Consider the following 12,465-nt stretch of genomic DNA (forward strand, 5'->3'; position numbering starts at 1 on the left):
GAATTTGTATATCTTATACTTTTTGTTACGTCTAAATAATATCCTAAAAGCAATCGCAGTTAATACATTAGTGATATAAATGGTAGCAACTAAATTATCAAACTAGTTTTTAACACCGCTCCAAGTTTAAAATGTACATTTGTTATACTTGGTAATAAATAACAACTCAGACGAAACATTTACGGAAACTATTTTTTCGGTTTATAATCGAATAGTTGTTTTTTACGTTGATAATTCTCAATGATGACATATAGATATTCGTATTATAATTTGTTAATTGCTCCTAGGTCGAGATCAGATTTCGTAATATAATCTATGAAATTTCGTTTTGATTGGTCTAAAGTTAATTAATGTAACATTCAAACATACATTTAGTACATAAGTGGAGATAATTTTAGTTCATTTTAAATATCTTAAGATATTTAAACAAAATAATTAAATAAAAAATTTAAATGCTTTCAGAAATATATATTTTTCTCTTTAATGCCCACTGTTAATTTAACAAAATATTTAGTTAAATTTAACACATACTATTGTTACGATCCAAGTAATTATTATTATATATTTTGCACAATTTTGTTTGAAAACTAAATTTATTAATAAAAAGTTTATTTTCATAAGTAGATTTAATTCGTATAATATGACTTGTCAATATTTAATAAGATTTTCATTTTCTCAATAGTTGATTGGATTATATTAATGTTTCTCGAGTTCATTTCAGATTTTATGCGAAGCATTGAAAGTTTAATTTCTATTTCTCATAAATATTTTTTTTATTGTTCGTAAAGTTAATCTTATCTTACACTATTATTTAAAAATCAAAAACTTAACCATAGGGTATATTTTAAATTTTATAATTTTAAATTATTTATCCAACAATTTTATAGTGATTTAATCCCCAAGACTGGACTACAGATTCATAATCATTTTGATGAAATAACTATAGCTTTGTTATATTTAAATTAAACATTTTATTTAACAACATAAAATTGCTCAATATTGAGAAAAACTCGAGTCAACATAATTTTAAAACTAAATAGTCAATAAATTATATAAATAATTATCTATTAGAATTTATATTACTCACACTTTTGAGTTGTTCCACAATTGTGACGATTATTCATAATTACTAAGTTAGGTTTACTAATATATTTTGGTGTATGCAGGACCGTATTTAGGATAAATCGGTCCCTAGGCTAGTCTATCGAGCGAGCCTTTTCATGAGTACTTGAATATATTCGATATATTGTTGGAGGTTGGTTGCTTATATTTTGTCCCCTTTGCCCAAAATTATAGAGTATATTCACTTTTTCGTATTAATACTATGTGTTTCACACTCTCCGCGACAAACGCTATACCATCTACAACCAGCAAATAAGCAAGAACCTAATACAATCGCTAAAAATGCGTGCTTCACTCCCATAAAATTCTTAACATTTTCTCAAGAAAATTTAAATTAAAAATTATAGCCTTTCACCTCTTAAATGGATCTCAATTAGCATAAATTCTAACAAGAAACAAACAAAAAAATCGTACCTATCGTTAAATTTAAAAAATAAAAATTGTAATATAATAAATTCAAGTATTCTAAAAATAACAAGTTTTTAACGAAGGAAAATAAGTACACTATATTAATATATTTAAACGTTAAAAGTTCAACCATTATACATCATAATTAAAATATAAAATTCATAAATGTGTATACTAAAAAAAAAAAAAAAAAATGGTTAACATTTTCAACAATTTTGGTGAATATATAATAACCATACAAAATGTACTTAAATTAATCAATAGGAAATTCTTGTAACACAAAAAATGTATATTTTGAAAGATTGAACTATTATAGGAGTGAAGTGTATGACTTATTCAGGAAAAGCTTTGATAAAATTATACTTAAATTACTATGCACACGTAATTTATTTATTCGTAGAAATGCGTATACATTTATATTTTTTTTTTAACTGCCAGTTGTAAAAATAGTGTTGGAGACATTTTAATAGAGGATTCAATCCTTAAAACAAACTCTGTCTAGCATACGCTCTTAACTTGTTATATTTTTGTACATTTATATTTCAGATATTTTATAGGTACTCACAGCCACAATTGTCACTTTTCGACATCAGAAATAAATATTTCTCAAACACTTACCTGAAAAAATAAAAATAAATTTAAATACATTTAGTACACACATGCATTGTAGATATAAATATATATAGAAAAATGTATAAATCACAAAAACAGTACTGATGAAATAATGGTCATTTGGTAAATTCAAATAATCAAATAAAGGGTTAGAAACCATTTAACAAATTAAATATTAGAATAGGTATCATTTATTTTATAAAATTATTAGTATAAAGAACTATCGCTATAACCACCTAAAAACGAACTAAAACTCTTCGTTGGATCTGGCTGTTCCTATTTTTCATAAAATCTTGACGGAAATCAATTTTATGACGTGAAACGTGAAATGAACTAAAACAATGGATTTAATCACGTACACGGAAGCCTCTCAATTTACTTTTGTATTTTTTCTTCGTACTCACAGATTATTTGCACATATTTATTGGCAATGGAAGAGAAAGTATAATCGGTGTAAAATATGATGTGATAGATAACTTTTCGTAATTTACATAAACCAAAACTGTTGCTTCCACCCAAGCCAATATTAGCTGAAATTATAAGCGGCAACGGTTATCATAAATACTTCTGCTATAAATCCGGAAAAACATGTAGGCATAGTGACGTAGAATGTGTTATTAGTGTTAAGGATCTACGAGTATATCGATAGAAAAACCCAATGTACCGTTTATTATATACATACACCCTTTAACTACTGTGGTATCAACTTCATCTTAAATAACGACTGCATCTATTATATATACTCGTATTAGCGTACATTTTGAGAGTTAGTTTGACCTCAACGTTTGCGCTTATAGTTTTATATTGACGAGTAAGATGCAGATGTAATCATCGATTCTTTTGGGATTTTGTGGTAATTTTTAGCTTACAACCACACAAAAGACATTGAAGTTTTTTTTTTCAAACAACTGCCTAGAAATTATTTATATAATTTAATAATAATATTGTTTTTTTTTCTTTTAGGTAAAAATAACGATCAAGTCATTATTTAAAGAAAGAAAATCAAACGAACGAACAAAATTATATTCTTGGTTCGGTGAGTTTGAGCGTATACTATTTTTAACAATCAAATAACGTAATGTTTATCACCGTAATGAAGTTTCACTTTAATTTCGGTGTATTGTTCAACTGCAGTATAATCGCTTATGAAGTTTTTTTCACAAAACAAAAATCTGCCTTTTGAATAAACTCGTTTATAAATACAATTCATTTATTAATATTCATTAATCTATTTTTAATACAATGACGGATATCGATGCTCATGTGAGAGTAAAAAATTAGAGGTAGAGAGTACAATGAAAAAAAAAGAGTCAATATACATAATATGAGTGTATACGATATAATTTTTCAAAAGCGAGGTTTTCCGACCTTTTCCACTTCACTCCATCGTGTGTCCATCGCGTGGATGGAATCGTACGTAAACTACGCACGTATATATATATATATATATATATATATATATTCTATCACATAAATTAATAAATTGTATAAGTAGAAGTAAGGATAGTCTCTTATATAGATAAATATATACGTACTAAAGGGTAATCAGTAGCGGTGGTACCTATACGTTTCGGTCGGATCCGCAGGGCCAGAGGGAAAACGGGCGAAGTATGAAAATCGTATATTATTAACTTTGTCATTCGATAATGCCCCAGTGTTGTGTATAAATGACTCTCACTGGAGCACTATTTATATATATATATATATGAGTAGGTAGGTAGGTAGGAGGTATGCATCCTACTATATAAGAATAACGCTCCTTAGGATTTGCCGTATTCGAGTGGTTATTGAATTTGGGCGCCATGAAGCTTGAAAAAGGGTGGCTGATCTTAATGCATCGGCAGGCCATCGTATATAAAAATATAAATATACAAACATATATATTATTGTGCTTTTAAAATATATTTTCCCATCTCTTCTCGCGGATATTCAATAATACCTATACATATTTATTCGTACGGATCGGCGAGCAAGCTGCTCCGCGCTGTCACTCGCTTTGCCTACTATTTGAGGAGAACTTCGTTAACCACAGCACGCTCTCCGTGCAATATATTTAAATAGTATTATTCCGGCGGCACAATTTCAGTTTTTTGTTCTACCACGCAACAGCAATATAGTAGATTGTCGAGATAGTGTTTGTACAATTCGTTTCATTGTCAGTAAATTTTATAAGATTATTTGTTGTTTGTTACAAGTTTAAAATTCAAAATTTTATTTATTTGGTTATACCAATAAATCAATAAAATCCTCAAATTCGTTTGTGTTTTTCAAAGATCAGCATTACGAGGCGATGATTTCTTGTAGAGTGAACGAACTCTTTATGCTCTATTCAATGTATAAATGTATTTTTTTACCTCGATCACTAAGAAAAATTAGTAAAACTCATGCAGAACGAGGACTGGTACGTCTATATCGCTTATCGTCGTCCTGCATAGTTATATATTTTTTTACATAATTGTATAAACGACCAGAAAGCGTTAACCATTCGGAATGTTTCCCACTCGAACGTGTACCAATGTCATAGATCGGTTAGTTATCAGTTTTTGGCGTTTTCTCGTACTGACAAAAACTCTCAATCCACGAATCTTTGGTCCAGGCGTCCGCTGTATATACAAATATAGATTAAAAGTGATCAGTGGTCAGACTTGGATTTAATTTAAAGCGTATGTGCATGTAAGAAGCACATCTACAGTGTAATGTGCTGAAATGAAGTTTCATGTACAAAAAAAAAAAAAAAGGCACGATGATAAGGACTTCATTTGCGTCGGGTTTCATGCTCATATTATCGAGTTCCCAGATTTAATTAAGCGAAACGCCGTCTATGTCCCGAATGTAATATGTATTTATGTATATTCATTTCGTGTACACTTCACATTATACGTGTGTATGTGTGTGTGTATAACGGCTACAGAAAATCGTCTTAATTGACCTAAATAGTCTCGCGCTAAACTGCGGTTCGATATCGTATACATAATAAAATCGTAACGTATGCATATTGTACATATTGCGTAATATGTACGTGTTATGTATATGTACGTATGTACAGTACGCACAATTATACACAGAACATTTCCGAATCCTTTCGAAAATTTCCCGCAGCAATAACGTGACGTTAACCGCACTCGTCGCGTGCACATATATTAAACGAGCTTACTCTTATGCATACATACTCGTATAGATGTATAAGAGTAGCGACTACCGTATGTTGTGCGCACGAGTGTAAAAGTACACGCACGCCCCTTAGTCGCGACTGACGGGGAAGTGGCCCACCGCCGAAACTTATTTCCCCGACTAATACGACCGTCAGCCAGTCGACGAGGGCGCGAAGGGCTGCACTGTACGTAAATGTCAGTATACAGTAGTACGACCGTGCCGAGAGGCGGAGAAGGAATGCGTTCTTGTCGAGCTTATTCCGATTATCGTAATAATATGCACGTGGAAGTCGTAGAGTGTAATGGCGAATACCTGTACGGTACGTAATACGCGGACAAATATACGTGCACACACGCCTAGGGTTGTTGGGAATTTTAATTTGGAGTCGTTGCCGGTCATTAGTGACATTCCCCAAACGAGTTGTGTGTGCGTAAATAATATAATTGCATCGATGCCTTGTTGCGTGAAGGCTGCGAGGCGTATTCATCTATACGTATACGTATATATTGCATATAAATAATTATCTATACCTGCACTGTTTCTCAACCTTAGGGACTCAGGAGATCACTTGAAAAATATATAAAATATATCAACGAATATCGATCCGTCAAACTAACTTTGCACTCGACGACATAATCGTTCAATATCGTATTATATAAGAACAAAACACTAGTCATATACCAATACTTAATTAGACAGCATAAAAAACCCATTAAGGTAAAAAACAAATGTAAAGAATGAACGATCTTCGGACCACTATTTTGTTTTTGGATACATTTATTAGTTAAAGATGTTATGTTGTTTATTATATACATATATATTTATTCCTGAATATTTTTCTGACCGGAGTTATTTTTATAATTAATGAGAACACGGAAAAATGCATTATTATGGTAATTAACATTCATACCGTGTGTCTGATAACTTAATTTTATTAACTTCTGTTTTAATACAGTAAGATACGATATTTTTTACGAAATTACAAAGTAATATACAGCAAAAGAGATTTCGGCCATTAAAGCACCTATGATGTAGGTTTGTTTTTATTATTTTTTACTAATGACAAAGTTTTGCTATAATATCATGGATTTGTGATATCTTTGACCAACTTCAATTGCGCATTCAATAAAGTTTGATGTCTCAAATTGTTCAATTCCTTAAACTCCTTTTCTTGAAAGTTGACATAACAAAATCCTTCAAATTTACAAGACGAGATACCACAATATTTTCCACCATTCAACAAAGAAAATGTACGTACAGTAAGTCCCGCTTAAACCGTTAGGTCGTCGTCTTCGTGTCGTGATCAGGACAGTCGCTAAGAGTTCTTTGCAGAGAAGAATGATGTACACACTCTTTTAGAAATTATTTTTGTTTTTTAGATTATTTTCTTTTGTTATCCTTCGTTGAGTAAGGTAAAAACAATTAATGACTACGACAATACAGAATAGAAAAAGAAAAACGGAGTTCAAAAGTTTACCAATTACGATTTTGATTTGGTTTTAATTTTCCAAATATCAATCGCACACTATTGTCTTCCGGTCAAAAGTTCACCGATCGATTAAACTGCCCTTGTTTGACTTTCTTTTAATTTTCCAAGTATAATGCATTATTATTAAGATGATCATATTGTACTGTAAAAAAATGTCCGTTGAGCATTTGGAAAAGTCTAAACTCAAGTATACAATTATCATGCACTTTATGTATAGCATCGATATTGCGAAACATAGAAAGGAATATATTTAGTTTGATTAAAAAGTCTTCAGCGAATATGCATATGATAGTTGTGTGGTACTTATGTATAATATTATTTCATAAAAACCGCGTTAAATTTTAATCATGCTATTATTAACGTAAAATATTATTATAATTATAATTACTTTGTATATAGTAAAAAAAAAAAAAAATAATAATAGTACTAGGAATGTACATACAAACTAATTAAACTAAACGCAAAAAGGAACGAACACTACTTTTGTGCACTCGACAGGACAGCAGAACCTTTTGTGAGCTTCTTGTACATTGCATGAAATACATACATAAACACACATACACATATAAAACTGTAACGAATATATGCATGAACATGTATCTGTCACGCTGTAGTTGAGGGTTTTTTGGGTTTTTTTTTTTTTTTATTGCACTTAAAACGCGCAATCTCGAAAGACAGTTGACTGAAAGATGATTGAAGCTTACACAGAACGTGTAAGCATCGTGGGCACTGAAGCTCAGCTGCCTCACATTATTTATATATATATATATATATATATATATATATATATGTGTCAGATACAAGCTCGGGGTAAGTCTGTACAGTGTATGGAATATAGACCATTCGGAATTATATACGAACGACTACCACGAAGACGATGACGACGACGACGATATACACTACAAATTTCAGTCTAATTACCCCTAGAGCTGCGTTTAATTTTCCGCGTCGGTTTAATCAAGCCAAAACCGCATGAAACCGCCGGAAAATACATCGCATCCGAAACATCTGCTCTCTACATGCTGACGACGACAAAAGCCTCTCTGTTTTTAGCATTTTATAAGTTATATTATGTATATATACATTTGTACATAAATTATAAAAAAAAAAAAAAAACACTGACGTATTATTTTGGCACCATTATTTTATACTCATACATCCATTCTGTCTCTAAATGCCTTTGTATGCAATCTGTAATATGCAACTTAAGTCCGTTCAAATATCGGTTCACATTTCTTGGATTTCGATTATAATCAATAAACGTTTGTGGTGAGCGATATGTCAAAATTATATTTTTTTGAAGTATGTCTAGGCCATGGCTATTAATATACAATGAGCACAGTACAACCTAAAATTACAATTAATTCGTTGAAATATTGTACACATGATTCATTACGAAAACGATAAAATTTTACATTTAATAATATGATTGGGAAACATACCAAACGTTACATACAATACTTATATTTAATGTAAAATTTGGTCACAAATCACCGAATTTTTAAAAAAAGTTTTGGGATGTCGCAATATATTTATGAAATTCATGAGATAAAATGTCGATAATTTGAACCATACAGATTAGATCAAAAGTAAAAATATTAAATTTGCAGTACTGAGATGATGCGTAAGCTATAACCAATACATAAATATACGAATCAGCTCTTTAAAAATACAGTTATATGTTATCAACACTGCAAATCGAGACGCAATGCGTATTGACTTTTGACTGTAATAATAGTCTACTTGCAACATCGTGGTGGATGTTGTAGCAATGAAAAAAATCAAGCCAATCATGCTACGATGTACGTTATTCTGAAAAACCGAATTTTGTTATGTACGGAGTCCTATCAGTCGAAAACAACACAAAAACAACAGTTATCGTGAGATTCGGACATACTTCGGATAAATAAAATAACAAGCAAGGAAACAAGCAAAAAATTGGGCAATTTTTTTACCAGTGTACTATGTAAACTATACAACCTACGACGCCACTGCCGAAAACGTTTCAACAAAAATAAATTATCTTTAGTTAGTTAAACTTCATAAAAATATGTATTGACTATACGTTGCAATGTACATTTTACATCACTGTAAGAACTAAATATACCTATGCGGGTAGTTAATGCAAATCTATACGGTTTTAACTATTCAATTACTTATATGATTAACATTAATTTTTGCAATATGTTTTAAAACACTAGTAAACTACAATGTTTGCCTCACAATCGTGAAAAATCCCGATCGATATGACATATATAGTATCCAGCTGCGTAGAACACGAGCGCCGTTGGTACCTACGAAAACGCAATCTTGGTCGGTTTACTTGCCGATGAATCGCGGTGCATATTAGCGATGTTTTATAATGTTGTGAACTTGCATGTTTAATAATTTTCCAATGTATTTTGAGGAAAACACTTAATCTCCAGCGTAACGCGTAAGTCATTTGCACGGTTACGATATGCTTCTGAATCGCTATTATTCATTGTCAAATGCGCCATTGGTTATAAATGCATTTACGTTTAATTTCCAGAAATATAATCGATCATAATTATAACAACGTTCGTCAAGAGTTATTATTTTACGCTTTTTGCTGGACTATGTAATTGATTCCCGCCCTACACACTTCATAATAATATCTGCACTATGCGAAATTACCGATCATTATATGCTATAGCATTTTTATATATATATATATATATATAGTACTAAATCATTATGCATATAATATATATTACTAAATTAATATTTATTATGTATTATAATATACACATTTACCGAAAAATTGTTTTATTTTGAAATACCGTGTATTATATGCTTGTGTCACGGTATGTAATAGGCATTTGTATAACATATGCCTATTATATATCGTTAAAAATAAATTCATAACGTCGTGAACAAATTGTTTTTAAAAACACTCAGTTTCACGAATAATGCAATTGTAGAAATTACATACAAACGTTATATTTCTTCAGTAGAATGACTACAGGTGTTTTGTGTACATACATATATAAAGACTATATATATAAAGATTTAACAACGAAAACCATAAATATATACATATATACTACAATCATGTTGAACATTTATTTATGTAAATGACAAACATTGATTTAAAAATCATTTATACTCCGTAATGCGTGAGAATAAATTTTGAGGTTTCTTTATTATTATAATTTTTATAGCTCCACATTCTATAGTTAAAAAAATATAAATAAATATGAAAATTAAAATGATTTATGACGTTTTGTTGGTTATACAAAGTCCGATTATGATATTCAAGTTTGTTGCATTGTTAAAATTTAAACAATTTTCTCGGATAAGCTACTGTATACTTATGCGTATATAGCACCCGACCTGCATACTACTATATAGGACTATTGACTACAATATTTATAAAGAAAAAATTAAGATTAACTCGATTTTTTTGAATTTGACAAATAAGGTTAAAAATATGCAATTTTACCAGGAATTATACAACTGTTTTAAGCCATCAAACCTTATATATGCTTATGTTGATTTTATTATCGTTATAAATAATTTAATTTATAGATTATAAGTATTATTATTTATTAAATTCGTTTATCCATTTCTTTCCGCGGGAGTTTCAAATCTTCCGAGTTGTCGGATACTGATAATATAAACACTTTTAAACTTAAACCACTTCACTTCACTTCACCTTAAACTGGAGGTGGAGGAAATTATGCTCTCGCAAGCTTCGAGATTAGTCACTACGTTTACACAACGTTTTCAACAATATTAGTAATAACAAAATACGTACAATTGAGGTGACCGAAACAGAGAAAACATGCGTTTATTAATTCTACTACTATACAGTTGGTGTGCACGTACAACTGCTATATTATGTGTGTAGGTACCGAATCCGACCCCAGCACTTAGAAAAATACAGAGAAATTTCATCATTTGTACAATTCCGGCGCACGTGTACATGTATTTATTATCGTTGGGTGTATAGACGTTTTCAATAGTCGTACGCGCCCGTTCGGTGAAAACAGTGCCTGACAGGCATACGTAATAATAATAATCGAAGGGACAGAACGAAAAAACATATACAGGAATACCGTGCACACGCGCTTGTCAGGGGGTGAGAGAGAGAAAGAGAGGTGAGAAGGGAAGCGATTACTATACATGTGTATAGAGAGTACAGGAGGTGTACGAGACTTCAATTTTCAAACACAACATTACATTCTTAAAAGAGAGAAAATATTCCACTTTTTTCGCCGTTTTTCCTGCGCATACCTATAGCTATAGCTAACGTTTTCAGTTAGAAGAAGATGATAACATTGTTTTCTTCGCCTTCCAATGCCTTTGCCATCACCCACTGCGGAACCGCGCGTATAACCGAACAATCTAAAAAATACAACCCCTTAGGGGAACACAACTTTTACGTTTGTACCGCCACTACCGCGGTATTGGTTATAATATACAATACATACTTGACAGCTGGTTATAAACCAACTCTCGCTTATCTCGTGTGTACATTATAAATATTTTTGTGCGTGTTCTCGTGATAGTTTGTACAAAGCGACGCGTGTAACACGAAAACGTTCGCGTACAGCACAAATTGTTAAAATATTGTACTCTTTCAAAAGTTACTGTATCATATTTACATGATTGTCGTGTGCACCAACGTCTTACACGCAGTATTCATTGTACAATAATGATGTAATGTCTTTTTTAACTTTATAGCACGCGTTGACCGGCTGGCAAAAAAAAAAAAAAAAAATTCGATTTATTGGGCGGAAAGCGGAATAATAACGGAGACTTTCACGTCACATAAACATATAATTTATATAAATTCTTTATTCCGAATAACAAGCGTGACAGGGCTGTATAAGAATGTAATATCAATATTGTACACATAATATATTATTATACATAATTTATATGAATATTGTTTGAATTAATGTTGACGAGGAACATTTTATACGACCAACTACACATCATATTCAATATATTTCAAATATTTCAAAATGACGTTGAATTTAAGTACCTACTTAAACATGAAATTACGAGTATGTCAAATTTTTTATAATGGATTTTTATTATAATGACATTTGTTTTAAAATAACATAAATTGTTATTCGGAAAACCATTGTTGTATCAAAATATCATTAAAAATAATTTATCTACATTACAATTAAAACTGAACATAATAGCGGACATTGCACTTAATACAATTTTACATACTATACAAATACGTATTGAATCATATGTATTTGTTTAAACACTATACATATGTACCGTTATTGCTACTGTTATACATTTTAGCATATAAGTGCAAGGCCATTTAAATAGTTTATCGAAACGAAAATATTTGATGTTTGCGTTTTCTAGTTTATTTTGATCGTTTTCCCGTAGACGGTTTTTGGTGTTTATTTTCTAACTGTTATGTTTGCTGTCGCGGAAATCACATCCTTCCGCAACGTTATGAACGGTCCAAGTTTTGTCATACATCGATGCGTGCGAATAATTTTTTTTTATACTTACATTTCCATCTAGGTCTAACGGAAACTTTTTAACCTCCGGTATAACAGTTGGTAGTGGGAGGGGGAAACGCAATGGCGGATATTATAATAGTATTGAGGAAAATTGTATTGCTGCATTCGCATACTTCGCATCACTTCTGGTTTTCTTGGGATCGAGAAGATTTAAATCAAACA

General features: G+C 30.9%; 1 protein-coding gene across 1 annotated transcript in view; it reads right to left on the reverse strand.

Moving 5' to 3' along the window:
- The window catches only part of LOC112690567 (E3 ubiquitin-protein ligase highwire), a 285,898-nt gene that overhangs the window by 114,622 nt on the left and 158,811 nt on the right, over positions 1 to 12,465 (reverse strand).

This window comes from Sipha flava, unplaced genomic scaffold, assembly GCF_003268045.1.
Source record: "Sipha flava isolate LNK unplaced genomic scaffold, YSA_version1 50_pilon_pilon, whole genome shotgun sequence".
Lineage (NCBI taxonomy): Eukaryota > Metazoa > Arthropoda > Insecta > Hemiptera > Aphididae > Sipha > Sipha flava.